The sequence below is a fragment of the Oryctolagus cuniculus genome, chromosome 1 (genome assembly GCF_051225735.1).
Source record: "Oryctolagus cuniculus isolate XC-2025 breed Fujian yellow rabbit chromosome 1, ASM5122573v1, whole genome shotgun sequence".
In the NCBI taxonomy this organism is placed as follows: Eukaryota; Metazoa; Chordata; class Mammalia; order Lagomorpha; family Leporidae; genus Oryctolagus; species Oryctolagus cuniculus.
The window spans coordinates 144,661,309-144,678,666 of NC_142867.1; the positions used below are offsets into that span (position 1 = coordinate 144,661,309).

The following is a 17,358-nucleotide window of genomic DNA, read 5'->3' on the forward strand; positions in this document are numbered from 1 at the left end:
CTATGGAAGCCTTTTGAGTTCATCGACTCTTATCTTATTTAGACAAGGTCATAGTCAAAGTGGAAGTTCTCTCCTCCCTTCAGAGAAAGGTACCTCCTTCTTTGATGACTTGTTCTTTCCACTGGGATCTCACTCCCGGAGATCTTTCATTTAGGTCATTTTTTTTTTTTTGACAGAGTGTCTTGGCTTTCCATGCCTGAAATACTCTCATGGGCTTTTCAGCCAGATCGGAATGCCTTAAGGGCTGATTCTGAGGCCAGAGTGCTGTTTAGGACATCTGCCATTCTATGAGTCTGCTGAGTATCTCGGATAAGCCCTTTTTTTTTTTTTAATTATTTTTATTTAACATGTAGAGTTATAGACAGTGAGAGAGAGAGAGAGAGAGAGAGAGAGAGAGAGAGAAAGGTCTTTCTCCCGTTGGTTCTCTTCCCTAATGACCGCTATGGCCAGCGCCACGCCGATCCGAAGCCAGGAGCCAGGTGCTTCCTCCCGGTCTCCCGTGCGGGTGCAGGGACCCAAGCACTTGGGCCATCCTCTGCTGCCCTCCTGGGCCACAGCAGAGAGCTGGAGTGGAAGAGGAGCAACTGGGACTAGTACCCGGCGCCCTAACCGGGACTAGAACCCAGGGTGCCAGCACCGCAGGCAGAAGATTAGCCAAGTGAGCCACGATGCTGGCCTTTTATTTATTTATTTTATTTATTTTTTTAAGGGAACTGCTAACAGCCTGTTTTCCAAGAAGGTTGCACCATAGTATAGTCCCTTCAGTTACATATGAGAATTTTAGTTCCTCTACAGGCTCACTTGGTATTCTCTGATTGTAGCTTCTAGTAGGAGTGTTGTGGTATCATTGTCATCTTAATTTGCATTTCTCTAATGCAAATTAGAGCTGCAAATTTGTTTTGTTAGCAGTAGGTTTCTGTAGATGCTGTTGGTCAGGTTGACAAAAATCCCTTGTAATCATGTTGAGCAGCCATTCATGTACTTATTTACTTTCAGCATATTTTACTTTGTGATTTTTTTTGCTCTTCCCACTTACTAGATTGTGTTTTTAACAATTACTGAGTTTTGGAAGTTCTTAATATGTTAAGGATACAAATCCTTTATCAGATAATTGAATGGCAAACATTTCCATTTAGTCTATTCATATTCAGAATCATATGTGTGAAGATCAGAACTTTTTTGACTTAGATGATGCTATTTTGTACATTTTCAGTAGTGTTTTATAGTTTTAAGTGTATTGGCTTTTCAGGTAGTTTGTCAGATTTATCCCTGTTTCATTTCTTTTCATGCTGCTGTCAATGGTATTTGTCAATTTAAATTTCTTATTGACAGTTACTAAATATAAAAAATATACTTGGTTTATATATTAATATATATTAAATATACTTGATGTAATATTGCTTTTGCATCCTGTCATCTTACTGAACTTAATAATTTTTGTGGTTTTTTTTTTTTGTAAATTTCCTTAGTCTCTCTACATGGATAGACATGCTATTTGTGAGTGAAGACACTTTGACATCTTCCTTACCCATTTGGCTCTCTTTTTTTGTCTTCCACCCTCCCGGGGCTTGTACTAGTTAGAATCCCCAATATAATGTTGAATGGAAATGGTGTGAGTGAATATTCTTGTCTTGCTTCTGATCTTAGGGAAAAAACATTCTTTTATTCCCTTTGAAGTGTTTTGTTAGCAGTAGGTTTCTGTAGATGCTATTAGTCAGGTTGACAAAAATCCCTTGTATTCTGGTTTGCTGGCCATTTTAATCCCGAATCAGCATTGGATTTTGTGAAGTGCCTTTTCTGTGTCTGCTGAGATGGTTGCAGAGTTTTTCTGTTTTAGTTTGTTAGCAAATGAGTTACACCGGATGCCTTCTACATGTTAAACTAACCTTGCATTACTGTGATTGATATGCTTCTCAAGATATCATTATTACCATTTTTTATATTGTTGAATTTAATATACTAAAAGGTTGTTTAGAACTTTTCATCCGTATTCAAATGAAATAGGCCAGATTTTGTTATTAGTGTCACACTGGCCTCCTGGGATTTTGGAATGGGGAAGTATTCTCTCTTTGTCATTTTTTTTTTTTCTGCAAGAGTTCAGTAGAATTATTTCTTCTTTAAAAATACTTGGTAATATTCTCCAGGGAAGCCATCTTGGCTTGGGATTTTCTTTATGAAAAACTTCTAAAATACAGACTTTTTAATTCAGCACTGTTCACGTTTTTGTTTCTTTCTGAGTGAGATTTGGTAATTTGTGTCTACGATAGGCTGAATAAATGCCCCAGGAAATGTCGGTTGCCTATGAGCGTGTTATTTTAATTTTATTTGGTCTAAAGTACTTTGGGAATGTGAATAAATTAAGGACTATGAGCTGGGAAGGTTCTCCTGGATTGTCTGAGTGCGCCTGATGTAACCACAGAATCCTTGTGAGGGGGAGGCAGGAGGGTCGGAGGCAGCAGCAGATGTGATGAGGGGAGCCAGAGGTGTGGCAGAGGCCCTGAGTCACGGAGTAGATTGAGAGAGGTGAGGAAATGGATGCTTTCTTTTCTTTTTTTCTTTTTTTTTTAAAATTTATTTGACAGGCAGATTTATAGACAGTGAGAGAGACAGAGGGAAAGTTCACTCCCCAAATGGCCACTGTGGCTGATGCTGTGCCAATCTGAAGCCAGGAGCCAGGTGCTTCTTCCTGGTCTCCCATGCAGGTGCAGGGCCCAAGCACTTGGGCCATCCTCCACTGCCCTCCTGGGCCACAGCAGAGAACTGGACTGGAAAAAGAGCAACCGGGACTAGAACTGGCACCCATATGGGATGCCAGTGCTGCAGGCGGAGGATTAACCAAGTGAGCCACGGCCTGGATGCTTTCTTAGATCCTGGAAAGGGACCGTCTTCCTGCTGCACCTTGGCTTTAGAACTGATTTTGGACTTCCAACCTGCAGGTTGTAAAATGATAAATTTGTGTTGTTTTAATAGTTTGTAGTAATTGATTACTACAGTAGAAGTTGGAAATTGTCCATTTCTTCTGTATTGTCCAATTTATTGACATAGAGTTGTTCAAAATATTCTTTCTTCTTTCAATGGGTATAGAATTTGTAGTGATGTTACCTTTTTTTTTAATTATTTATTTAGTTATTTGAAAGTCATTGTTACACAGAGAGAGGAGAGACAGACAGAGAGAGAGAGAAAGAGAGAGGGGTCTTCCATCTGCTGGTTCACTCCCCAGATGGCTGCAATGGCTGGGGAGCTGAGCCAATCTGAAGCCAGGAGCTTCTTCCGTGTCTCCCACACAGTTGCAGGGGCCCAAGCACTTGGGCCATCTTCCACTGCTTTCCCAGGCCACAGCAGAGAGCTGGATTGGAAGTGGAGCAGCCGGGACTCAAACCGGCGCCTATATGGGATGCTGGTGCTTCAGGCCAGGGCGTTAACCCACTGCGCCACAGTGCCGGCCCCAGTGATGTTACCTTTTTCATTCCTGGTGTTGGTAAGTCTTCCTGAAAGTTCATCAGTTGAATTGGTTTCTTCAAAATAGAAGTTTTGGTTTCATTGATTTTTTTTTCTTTTGGTTTTCCTGATTGCCTGTTTCTTGGATTTCTGCTTTGGGTGTTTTATTGTTTCCTGACTTCTGCTTATTTTGAGTTTCATGTAAGTTGGAAATTAAGGTCATTGAGATTGTTTCTTTTCTAGTGAAGGCACTATTGCTGTAAATTTTCCCCTAAGTGCTGTCCTAGTGATATCCAACTAATTTTGATATGTTGTATTTTCATTCAGTTCAAAACACCTTCTAATTTCCCTTGTAATTTCTTCTTTTGTCTATGAGTTATTATTTATTTATTTTTAAAGCTTTTATTTAATGAATGCAAATTTCATAGGTACAACTTTAGGAATATAGTGGTTCTTCCCTCCATACCCACCTTCTTTTTTTTTTTTTTTAATTTTTTTTTTTTTTTTGACAGGCAGAGTGGACAGTGAGAGAGAGAGAGACAGAGAGAAAGGTCTTCCTTTTGCCGTTGGTTCACCCTCCAATGGCCGCCGCGGCCGGCGCGCTGCGGCCGGCGCACCGTGCTGATCTGATGGCAGGAGCCAGGAGCCAGGTGCCTTTCCTGGTCTCCCATGGGGTGCAGGGCCCAAGCACCTGGGCCATCCTCCACTGCACTCCCTGGCCACAGCAGAGGGCTGGCCTGGAAGAGGGGCAACCGGGACAGAATCCAGCTCCCCAACCGGGACTAGAACCCGGTGTGCCGGCGCCGCTAGGCGGAGGATTAGCCTAGTGAGCCGCGGCGCCGGCCCATACCCACCTTCTCACCCCCTCTCCCACCCCACCTCCTACTCCTTCTCCCTTCCCATTCTTTATTAAGATTCATTTATAATTAACTTTATATACAGAAGACCAACTCTATTCTAAGTAAAGATTTCAAGAGTTTGCACCCACACAGAAACACAAAGTATAAAGTGCTGTTTGTAGACAAATTTTACCGTTAAGTCTCATAGTATAACACATTAAGGACAGGGGTCCTACATGGGGAGTAAGTGCATAGTGACTTCTGTTGTTAATTTAACAACTGACACTTTTGTGTATGATGTCAGTGATCACCTGAGGTTCCTGCCATGAGCTACCAAGGCTATGGAAGGCTTTTGTGACCACAAACCCGACCTTATTTAGACAAGGCCATAAGCAAAATGGAAGTTCTCTCCTCCCTTCTGAGAAAAGTACCTCCTTCTTTGATGGCCCCTTCTTTCCACTGGGGTCTCACTGTCTATGAGTTATTTAGAAGCATGAGATTCAGTTTCCAAATACTTGAGGATTTACCAAGGTTTTGGCAGATTTAGTTTCGTTCCATTATGGTCAGCAAACACCCCTTGTATGATTTGTATGTCTTTAAATTTCTTTAACCTTGTTTTATGCTGCAGAAAGTGGTCTATCTTGGTAAATATTCCATGAGTACTTAAGAATGAATAGTCTGCTGTTCTTAATTGGGGGATTCTAGAAATGTTCAGTAGGGTACGTTGGCTGATAGTTATTTATTATCCACATATTTTAATATTTACTCCTCTCTGCTACTTGTTCTGTTGATTATAGAGACAGGGATAACAAACTCCATGAGTTTGTTTTTTTCTCTTACGGTTTTGAGTTCTGCTTCAGGTATGCTGAGACACTGTTCCTGTGGTGCTGGTGAAGTGGTCGCTGTGCGATGGGCTGTAGTCCTGGCAGTAGATTTCTCTGCTGGTGTGCTGAGACACTGTTCCTGTGGTGTTGGTGAAGTGGTCGCTGTGCGATGGGCTGTAGTCCTGGCAGTAGATTTCTCTGCTGGTGTGCTGAGACACTGTTCCTGTGGTGTTGGTGAAGTGGTCGCTGTGCGATGGGCTGTAGTCCTGGCAGTAGATTTCTCTGCTGGTGTGCTGAGACACTGTTCCTGTGGTGCTGGTGAAGTGGTCGCTGTGAGATGGGCTGTAGTCCTGGCGGTAGATTTCTCTGCTGGTGTGCTGAGACACTGTTCCTGTGGTGCTGGTGAAGTGGTCGCTGTGCGATGGGCTGTAGTCCTGGCAGATTTCTCTGCTGGCGACACAGCCTTCTTTTGATTAGTATTAGCAGGATGCGTTTTTTCTGTTCTCTTCCTTTTTGCCTATTTCTGCTTTTGTATTTGAAGTGTTTCTTACAGGTAGCATATGTTGGGTTTGTTTTATATCTGTTCCAACCTTGTGTGCCTTTTAATTGAGGGTTTCAGACCTTCTAATTTAATGTGTTTAAAAATATCTCAGCTATTCATTTCCTATTTGTCTCATTTATTCTTTGCTTCTTCCTCCTTTTCTGCCTTCTCTTAGGTTACTGAGTAGTTTTTTCTAGTTCTAGTTTATCACCTTTGTTGGCTTGTTAGCTAGAACTCTGTTTTGTTAGTGGTTTCTGAAGGGTGAAATATAAATATACTTTTAGTAGACTTAACCATAGCCCATCTTCAAGTGAGTATGATTATTTTTCTTTTTTTTTATTTGAAAGACAGGGTCAGTCTCTCTCTCTCTCTCTCTCTCTCTCTCTCTCTCTCTCTCTTTCACACACACACACACACACATACACACGCACACACAGGTAGAGAGAGATAGGGAGATCTTCCATCCACTGGTTCTGGATGTCAGGAACCAGGACCTTCTGTGTCTCCTGTATGTTTATGTCAGTTCTTTGTTCTTTTGGTTGATTGTTGTTGTTTTTGCGTGTACTTACCTGTTTTGTACATTCCTGGTAATTTTTGATTAGTGAATTTTGTTGTGGGCTGTCCTGGATATTTTTGTATTCCTTAAAATCTTTTTGAGCCTTCTTCTGAGATACTGGTCAGTTGCTTATACCCGGTTTGAGTCTTTTGAGTCTTGCTTGCATTTTTGTTAGATGGACTGGGGCTGTTCTCAGCCTGTGTCTAAACTCCTCAGTACTGAGGTGATACCCCTGTGTGTACTATACCCAGAGCTCTGCTGATCATGAGGTTTTCTGCTTGCACTGGTGGGAATAGATACAGTTCTTCCTGCTGTGTGGGCAGTTGACAGCATTATCCCACATCTGCTGTGCTGGCTCTTTCCATAACTGTCAGTGGATCTGTACTCGGCTCTGTGTTTGAGGGGCACTCTCTGCAGCTGGAAGTGTTTCCTTTGAATTTGTCACCTTGGTCTTCCTGGACTTTTAGCTCATTTCCTCTTCAGTTCCCCATTCTTATGGCCTTGCCTGAGTTTCCCCTTTCTGTCTTGATGAGAAAGTTCCAGGTGGTAAATTGAGGTGGCGGTTGGGTTTACCTCATTTATTTCCTGTCTTTCCACTGGGGTTGGATATGATGATCTTCAACTAATTTCTGTGGTACTACTGTCTCTTTTCTTCCTACTTTATTGGCTGCTGCTTCTAAATCTGCTCATGGAACTTCTGAAACTACTTATGGATCTCATACACTCCTCAGGGCTCAGTCCTTCCCCTAGCTGTTTTTCCTTAGGCAAGGCAGTCTAGCTGAGTCTGTTGATTGAAAGCTCCTCTGTGTAGAGACCCACCCCTCTGTATCTGAGTGCCTGTTAGGTATTGCCACCCGACAGTCTCTGTCATTGCCAATGTAACCTGCTCCCTCAAGTGAGCCCTTGCAGGTCTTTTCCTCCTCCAGGGTTGGCCTGTCCCATTGATGATATCCTAGCATGCCCATGGGTAGGCTATAAATGTCAGAGTCACCCTTGGCCCTCTTTTTGTCTGTCACCTAAAAGGATAGTTCTTCATGCCCATTGATGCTGTCTTGACCAGGCTTTCATCATCCCTGCCTTAGACCACTGTCATAGTTTCCTTACTCATTTCTTATCTCCACTCTGGATTTATTTATTTATTTACTTATTTATTTTTACAAGGAGGAGTGGGTCTTTCCTCCTCTTGTCTCCAGGTTACTTTCTTGCTTTTTGTTTGTTTGTTTGTTTGAAAGAGTTACAGAGTGATGAGGCAGAGAAAGACAGATCTTCCATCTGCTGTTTCACTTCCCAAATGGCCAAAACAGCCAGGGCTGAGCCAGGACTTCATCTGGGTCTCCCACATGGGTGCAGGGGCCAAAGTGCTTGGGTCATCTTCCACTGCTTTTCCAGGTGCATCAGCAGGGAGCTGGATCTGAAGTGGAGTAGCTGGGACATAAACTGGCACACATATGGGATGCTGGTGTCGCAGGTGGAGGCTTTACCCACTGTGCCGCAACACCAGCCTGATTTCCTTGTCTAACTTGTTTTGTTGATAAGAGTCAGGAGACCTTTAAAAATTGTGTATCTAAATTTCCATTTTGGATATCACTGAATAGTTGTGATTTCCCCATGTCCTCCTGGAAATATAAGCACACCACACACACAGTTTAAAAGCTGCAAAACCAGAGCTAAGCAGCCTCATGATTTTAAAGATTCAAATGTTGGCAACAGTAGGGACTATTATCTGCATACTTAGCAGTCTGTGGACATGCAGCTGGGACACTGGGCAGAAGCCACTTGGGAGGAAGTGAGGATAAGTGTGGATGGGCCACAGTGGGTCCAGGATAGCAGGTCTCAGTAAGCTCTGGCAACGACATACTTGTTGCTGGGTTAGAGTAGGCACTGAATTGTATGCAGAATTTTACGATCCACAGTAACTGGGTTGTGCGGGGGTGGGAGCAGAATCTTCTTGGGCCTGAATTGGTTCAGAGAAGCAGAGTAGGTGGGTGATTCAATAATTTTGTAAGTAATTAGTATTTATCCAAAGCAGTCTGTCTCTGTGGCAGCAAAGGAGAGAGCCCTAATTAACCTACAATACTATCCTGGCCTGCCTGCACTGCCAGTAATTTTATAGGAGCTTGTCCAAGTTACTGATCAAGGGAAATCCAGCTTATTCAGTGAGTAATAAAAAGGTTCTGTAAGGGGGCCTGCGCTTTGGCGCAGCGGGTTAAAGCCCTGGCCTGAAGCGCCCGCATCCCATATGGGTGCTGGTTCGAGTCCCGTCTGCTTCTCTTTTGATCCAGCTCTCTGCTATGGCCTGGGAAAGCAGTGGAAGATGGCCCAAGTCCTTGGGCCCCTGCACCTGTGAGGGAGACCCAGAAAAAGCTCCTGGCTCCTGGCTTCAGATTGGCACAGCTCTGGCCATTGCGGCCAATAGGGGAGTGAACCATCGGATGGAAGACCTCTCTCCCTCTCTCTCTGCCTCTCCTCTCTCTGTGTAACTCTGACTTTCAAATAAATAAATAAATCTTTTAGGGGCCAGCGCCGTGGCTCACTTGGTTAATCCTCCGCCTGTGGCACAGGCATCCAATATGGGTGCCAGTTCTAGTCCCGATTACTCCTCTTCCAGTCCAGCTCTCTGCTGTGGCCCGGGAGTGCAGTGGAGGATGGCCCAAGTGCTTGGGCCCCTGCACCCACATGGGAGACCAGGAGGAGGCACCTGGTTCCTGGCTTCAGATCAGCGCAGTGCACCAGCTTTAGCAGCCATTTGGGGGGTGAACCAACAGAGGGAAGACCTTTCTCTCTGTCTCTCTCTCTCACTATCTAACTCTGCCTAATAAAATTTAAAAAAATCTTAAAGGGTTCTGTAAGAAAAAGAAGAGTAGGGGGAGCTTAACACCTCTTCACAGAGTCCTTTACCAGAACTAACACTGTTAAGAAGCAGGTAAAATTTCTTCTACTATAAATTTAAAAATTAAATTACTTAAATTTAAAAATATGAAATATCCTATAAGGGGCTTAAAAAATGGATGGTACGCCCATTTCTGTGAAGATCATAAATCAGAAATGGACACACTGAAAGATGACGTAGTGAGTCTGCAGGAGGAGCTGAAATGTGGCCTGGCGGTACTCAACTAGGTAGAGGAAATGATCCCCGAAAGGCTGGTTAGAGCAGATGGAGCACGGGGATACACAGATCCTATAAAGGCAGACAGTAGTCAGAGAAAGTGAACACCATTTAATGAGGCTAAACAAAGAATTAGAAAAGGATTACAGAAAAAAATGTTAGATATGAAAGACTGGCAAAGAAAATCTAGTGTGCTTATAATTGGAATTCCCAAAGAAGGAAATTGGAACAAAGGAGTAGGATGTGTATATTTGCAAGGTTTGTTTTTAGAAACTGACAAAGAAAACTTTTGGATGAATGGCAGAAGGGAGAGGAGGCTGTGTCCGAGAAGACTGGCCAGAAAAGATATGTTCAGAAAAGCTGTGGGCCTTAAAAGTAGTCTTTCTGGTCGTCAGGTAAAAAGAGTAAACCATTTATTTGGGGGAGAAATAATCAGGCTGCCTAAAACCAGGAAGCCCATCCACCTTGAAATGAACACACTCTGGAACAGCTCTAGTCATAGGCAAGCTAGAAACCGAGGTAGCTTAGTGTCTTGCAAGTGATTCTGAAAGTCCTGGGCCACCAGCCTTTGGAGATAGGTATTGAAGTGGCTCCCCAAGAGAGCTCATATTTTTGGCCCCCAGCTCTTTTTTTTAAAAGATTTATTTATTTGAAAGGCAGGTATGCAGAGAGTGAGAGACAGAGATAGCCCATATGTTATTTTACTCCCCAGATGGCTTCGGCTGGGGCTGAGTCAGGATAAAAACAGGAGCCAAGGGCTTCATCTTGGTCTACCACATGGGTAGCAGGGGCCGAGACACTTGGGCCATCTTTTTCTGCTTTTCCTAGGTTCATTAGCTGGGAGCTGGATTGGAAGTGGAGCAGTTGAGACTAGAGCCAGGGCCCCTATGGGGCAGCCCCAGCACCCTCTCTCTAATCCTCCTGCCTTCATGAAACACCTCACCCAGGGGTCCTTGTGAGCAGAGTCCCCTGCTGATTTACACAAAGGGAATTCAGCTCTGTTATGTTCAAGGAGCCAAGGGGACTGTGGAGTCTTTGGTCTTGCGCAGAGCCTCTCAGGGTGGGATCTGTGGACCAGGGGTGTGAGGTCACAGCTGTTTTCAGAGTAATGCTGAGACATTCTCTCTTGAGTGTGAAGTAGAGGTTCCCAGGGGCTGGTGATGTGTGGTATGTACCAGATGGAATATAGATGTGGACATGAAAATCTGTCTTCTAGTGAGCTGTTCACCAAAGAGATTTTGAATATAAAACAGTGCTACTCTTTCTAAAGTTTTTGTTTTCGAAATGTAGACATCCTTCACAACAATGTGTTAGTAATGTTAATGAATACAACATGAAAAACTTCTCAGTTTTAATTTATAATATAGTAAGTGTTGATATGGTTATATAACCCATATGAATGGAGAAAACAAAGTTGTCCAGTGCTTGAAGAGAAGGAGTAAAACTGTGGTTAAAGCAGGAATAATAGTTTTAAATGAGGAGCATTTCTGAAAAATAATGTGCATTTTAGAAATAGGGTCATATTGTTGGAAATTAAGTCTTTATTTCTATGAATCCTATTTAATTACAAGCTTTAGTATATTTTTATTTTTTATTTTTTTTTGCTGTTATGTGTGAGGAAGTCTTTATTACCTGTACTAGATTTACATTTTAAGGTGAAAAGGATACAATTTACTTAAAATGTGAAGGTGACTTTTGTATTCCTTGCCCTTGCTTAGGAAAATATTTTTTTCCTGAAGTAACTTCTGTGTGCCATTGAGACTTTTGCAACATCCACGAAAATTTATATTTTTAGGAAAATAGCTGTAAGATTGAATGTAAACTCAGAATCAAAAGTAGCACAAGACCATGACATTAAAACAAATATTTTCATGACACTGCCCTTAACATACACATTTGAAGTTAATCTGACTCAATGTGTTTCTCAATGATCATATTTTTAATTCCATGATTTTCTTCCTGTACCATGAGTAACATTTGTAATTATAAATGGAATCTCCTGAGGTTAGGCTCAATCTCATTTTGATTTGGTCTAAAAATAAATTAGTAAGGCAGGGAAGAGACATCTTCTTAGTGTCTTGATTTGAAATGTTCCTGCTTTGCAGCGCAGTCTCAGATTGCCCAGGACATACAAGCTTTTCTCTTCCAATTCAGTCTAACAGTCATTCAAAGGTAAAGCCGCCCTCTGGTGTTCAAACTGTTGTGACACAAACTCATACAGAGACGAATGCATACACACATATATGTACACACACACATATACAAGTTTTTGTGTGGTGTTATCGTTGATGGATGGGTCTTAGGAGTTCTGGAATGTGTGGAAAGAGAGAAAGGATTAGAGGGCCTTTTTAGTGAAGTAATAAGAGGAAACTTCCTTCATTTGGAGAAAGAAAGGGACATCCAAGTAAAACTCCTAAAAGACATGACCAGAAAAGATCTTCATTCGACACACTGTAATCAACTCTCTACAGTAAAACATAAAGAGAAGATTCTAAAATGTGCACAAGAGAAATGCCAGATTACTTTCAGAGGATCTCCAATTAGACACACAGCTGACTTCTCATCAGAAACCCTAAAGGCTAGGAGAGAATGGTGAGATACATTCCAAGTCTTAAGAGAAAAAAAAAAACTCAACTCAGAATACTACACCCTGCAAAGCTCTCATTTATTAATGATGGTGAAATAAAGACTTCCCATAACAAACAGAAATTGAGAGACTTCGTCACCAGCCATCCAGCTCTGCACAAGATGCTTGATGATGTGCTGCACATAGAAATACAGAAACATGGTCATCACTATGAAAGAAGGTAAGGGAAGAAAATCTCCCAGGAAAAGTCAAAGGAAATCCAAAGTAAAAAAATAGGAATATTTTTGGAAAAATGGCAGAGCAAAGTCGTTACTTATCAATAGTCACCTTGAATGTAAATGGCCTCAACTCTCCAGTTAAAAAATACAGACTGGCTGAATGGATTAAAAATAAAAAACCCATCCATTTGCTGCCTACAAGAAACACATCTCACCAACAAAGATGCATGCAGACTGAAAGTGAAAGGATGGAAAAAGGTATTCCATGCTAACAGAAACCAAAAAGCTGATGTAGCCATCCTAATATAGGACAGAATAGACTTTAACACAAAAACTCTTAAAAGAGACAAAGAAGGGCACTATGTAATGATTAAGGGATCAATTCAACAGGAAGATGTAACTATTATAAATGTATATGCACCTAATTACAAGGCACCTGGCTACTTAAAAGAAATGTTAATGGATCTAAAGGGAGACATAGACTCCAATACAGTAGTAATGAGGGACTTCAGTATCCCACTTTGACCAATGGACAGATCAACCAGACAGAAAATTAGCAAGGAAACAGTAGAGTTAATTGATACTATATACCAAATGGACTTAACAGATATCTACAGAACCTTCCACCCTACAGCCTCCAAATACACAGTGATCTTGTAGTATTGACTTTACAGTTGGTTTAGAATGTATCCTGATGTTAGTTAACATTTGCTTTTCATTTCTTTTTTTTCTTATTTTTTTTAGCCTTACCAATAATTCTCGGACTGTGGGACTCCTGGCTCAGCTGGAGAAGATAAACACTGAATCAGCAGAATCTGATACTGCCAGATATGTCACATCAAAGATTCTTCATCTTGCTCAAAGTCAAGGTAAACTTTAGTCTCTCCTTTGCTTTTTGGAGTGTTTTCTAAAAGTTATGTAAAAGTAGATGCTAGGAATGTTCAAACTTGATAAAACTGTGATTTTCTATAAAAATTGAACTTTACTAAATTGGCTCAACAAGTAGAAAACTGAAGAACTTTGGAGGAGAGTGATCCTCAATACATTATTTTTTTTAAAGATTTACTTATTTGAAAGTCAGAGTTACACAGAAAGAGGAGAGGCAGAGAGAGAGAGGTCTTCCATCTGCAGGTTTACTCCCCAATTGGCTACAACAGTCGGAGCTGAGCCTATCCAAAACCAGGAGCTTCTTCCAGGTCTCCCATGCAGGTGCAGGGGCCCAAAGGTTTGGGCCATTTTCTACTGCTTTCCCAGGCTATAGTAGAGAGCTTTATCAGGAGTGGAGCAGCCAGGACTCAAACTGGCACCCATATGGGATGCCGGCACTACAGGCGGCGGCTTTACCTGCTGTGCCACAGTGCTGGCCCCAATACATTATTTTTGATTATTACAATTTTACTGATATATAGTTCTCACTGCCCCGTTTTTAGAAAGTTCTGAATTCCAGTGTTACTTGTGGTTGTAGAGTGTGTTGCCGTCCAGATGGAGAGGGCAGAGGTAGATGTACTGTACAGGCTGCAGGGATGCAGCAGGTGGGCAGGACAGCCAGAGGCTGACTGCTTGCAAAATGGACTAGAATCTGAAATGTCTGGCTTGCAAAGGGTCAGCTTTCTTGTGGTCTAGCAGATTTTCCCAGTTAGGTAATTTGCCTTTGTTGGCAGAGCTGGGGAATCTGCAACACCCTTAGCTAGAGACTTTCCTAGCCCATCAAGTAACCCCAGGGTGACTCTCCATAGAATGTTGACAGAAAGGTGTCAAGTAGCATGGAATGTTGGTTATTAGCATGCCCCCACCTTGAAATTCACCTCTGCTCTCAGTGACTGGGTTCCTTAGGGAAGTTACTGAATCTCTAAGATTTAGCTACACCATCTCTGAAAGAGAGGTAACAGATACCATGGGACTGTGATGAAATTTACATGAACAGCATGAAAAATGAGTATTAAAAATGTTCAGTAGATGTCACCTGTAGTTATTTATGTTTTATGAAGCTAGTAATATTAACTTGATATCAAACCTTGACAAGGGTACAACAGAAATGAAGATCATTGATAAAGAAAATGAATACAAATACAAATGATTTAATGTAAGGAAGTATATTAGTATAACTATTTGGACAAGTTGAATAAAATCCATATAATTATCTCAGTGGATATTAACAATAAAAGACTTTGTTAACATTCCAAAACTTGTGCTTGATTTCTGTGTGTGTGTGTGTGTGTGTGTGTGTGTGTCTTACAATAAGGGAAAATTCAGCAACTAGCTTAATATTTACTGGCAACACTTTAATGGCATTTCTGTTAAAATTAAGGTCCAGACAATTCCCGATTGTTTAAAAAGATTCATTTATTTATTTGGAGGAGTTATAGAGAAGGAGAGGAAGACGCAGAGAGAGAGAGAGAGAGAGAGAGAGAATTGGTGTCCATATGGGATGCTGACACTGCAGGTGGTAGCTTTACCTGCTGTGCCATAGTTCGGCGGTGGGGGGGGGCAATTCACAATTTTTTTAAAAAGTCATTTATTTGAAAGGCAGACTGACACACAGAGAGGAACCAACTGAAAGGGAAAGAGTTCTTCCTGTCTGCTCAAATGACCACAATGGCCAGGGCTGGGCCAGGTGGAAGCCAGGAGCCTGGAAGTCCATCTGGGCCTCCCACTTGGGTGGCAGGGACCCAAGGACTTGAGTCATCTTCCATTGCTTTCCCAGGAGCATTAGCTGGGAACTGGACTGGAAGTGGAGCAAGCCAGGACTTGAACTTGTGCTTTGATATGGAATACCAGTGTGGCAGCATCACAGGCAAAGGCTAACTTTCTGTGCCACAGCGCTGGTCCCTTAGCAGTTATATCTTTATTTTGACTTTGTTAATGTTTCATTATCCTGGAGTTCCAGGTCTCGAAACAAGAGTGTTCTCAGGAGCTCAGTGGCTGTTAGCCCTTCTTCCTGATCCTTGACCCTTACTTTATTTGAGAACTTCGTTCTGTACAGTCTGTGTGTTTGGAAGATGGTTGACACCACCACCAAAACCCAGTAAGGTCTCTACAGATTGTGTTTGTTTCTATCAAAATTTAAAATACCTGTAATTTGTAATTCAGAGTATCAATACTGGATTCTAGGCCTTGGAAATACAGTGCTTATCAGCGAATGTGGCCACAGAAGGATGCTCATTGTCTCAGTGCCAAGTTAAATGTGTCAGGTTTATTCACTGTATTGTCATATGAAATGACTCATTTCAAAAACCCAACAACTCAACAAAAACAGAAGAAACCAAAATCCCCACTTACACATAACACTTTTGTCCATTGCTCCCACCACTGGAGACCTTTCTCATCACGGCCTGGAAGCCCCTACTGATGTATCTCCACCGGACATGCTCACAGCCATTACCACTGCCGGAGACTTGCCACCTCTTCCCACCCTGCCATCCACTGCCCTTTGAATATTGTCCCCTGGGCTTGTGTAACATAAGCACTGTTTATGGTACTTGTGATTAGCCAGCCAACATAGTATAAATTAGTAATGAAAGATCATCTTGTCATTTGTAGGATAACCCTGTTGGGTATCCATTTGGAAAACAGAGATTAGGAATTTGTAATTTAAAGAGAAAGAAATGCAAACAATCAATAAAAATATTGAAATGTTTCTTTACCTCCTTACAATTTAGGAAATGCTAATAAAAACAACAAGGATATGTTTCTTTTAAAAATTTATTTATTTACTTGAAATAATTACACAGAAAGGAGAGGCAGAAAGAGAGAGAGAGCGAGGTCTTCCATCCGCTGGTTCACTCCCATTGGCCACAATGGCTGGAGCTGTGCTGATCCAAAGCCAGGAACTGGGAGCTTCTTTCAGGTCTCCCACGTGGGTGCAGGGGCCCAAGCACTTGGGCCATCTTCTGCTTTCCCAGGCCACAATAAAGAGCTGGATTGGAAGTGGAACAGCCAGGACTCAAACTGGTGCCCATAGGGGATGCTGGCACTGCAGGTGGCGGCTTTACCAGCTACGCCACTGTGCCGTGATGACTCAGGTGATTGGGTCCCTGCCACCCATGTGGAACACGTGGATTGAATTCCAAGCTCCCAGTTTTGGCCCTGGCTCAGCCCCTGTCATTGCAGGCATTTGTGGAATGAATCAGTAAATGGGAGCTCAGTCAGTCTCTGTCTTTGCCTCTGATAATTAGATAAAGAGTTGAAGAGATGTATTTGACTGAAATAAAAATACGAGCATAAGAATGTTTGGAGCCAGTGCTGTGGCATAGTGGGTAATGCTGCTGCCTGTGATGCCAGCATCCCATAGGGATGCTGGTTTGAGTCTCTGCTGCTCCACTTCTTTTCTTTCTTTTTTTTTTTAAGATTTATTTATTTGAAAGTCAGAGTTACACACAGACATTAAGAGAGGGGGAGAGAGAGAGAGAGAGAGAGAGAGAGAGAGAGAGAGAGAAAGAGAGAGGTCTTCCATCTACTGGTTCACTCCCCAGTTGGCCACAATGGTTGGAGCTGCACTGATCCAAAGGCAGGAGTCAGGAGCTTCCTTTGAGTCTCCCACGTGAGAGCAGGAGCCCAAGGACTTGGGTCATTTTCTACTGCTTTCCCAGGCCATAGCAGAGAGCAGGACCGGAAGTGGAGCAGTCAGGACATGAACTGAGCCTGAATGGGATGCCTGCACTGTAGTTGGTGGCTTAACCACTATGCCACAGTGCCAGCCCCTAACTCTGCCTTTCAAACAAACAAAATCTTTTTTAAAAGAAAGATGTTGATAGTATTTATAGTAGTATTATTTGTAAGATCAAAGATCAAGAGACAGCCTAAATATCCATCAAGAGAGAATGGTTAGATAAATTTTAATATAGTCAAACTAGACCTTGATATCCATATTATGCCAGTGTTATCAATAATAAATTAAGTATGGTGGGTCTTGTAATCCTGATACCCAGGCTCACCCATAACCAATTTAATCATCATTGTTAATTATTTCCAGGTGACTCCAAAATTGAGAGCCACTGCTCTAAAGCAGAGCATGTCAAGCTTGCTCAGTGAAGGGCTAGATAGCATATGTGTTGGGTTTTGTGGGCCATATAGCCTCTGTCACATTTACTGATCTCTGCCCTGTAGCACAGAAACAGCCATAGATGACACATAAATGGACAGGTATGGCTGTGTGCCTATAGACTTTATTAATGGACACTGAAAAAAATATCATGTGGAACATAATGGTTCATTGGTGGAAGTATATGAATTGTCCTGGAGGCCTAAAT

General features: G+C 42.2%; 1 long non-coding RNA gene across 5 annotated transcripts in view; it reads left to right on the top strand.

The window, feature by feature from the left end:
- The window catches only part of LOC149128681 (uncharacterized), a 127,454-nt gene that overhangs the window by 73,288 nt on the left and 36,808 nt on the right, over positions 1 to 17,358 (top strand). For all 5 annotated transcript variants that reach the window (XR_016236212.1, XR_016236211.1, XR_016236214.1 and 2 more), the window contains one exon: positions 12,854 to 12,978. This is a non-coding gene — a long non-coding RNA (uncharacterized LOC149128681). The remainder of the gene's footprint in view (positions 1 to 12,853; positions 12,979 to 17,358) is intronic.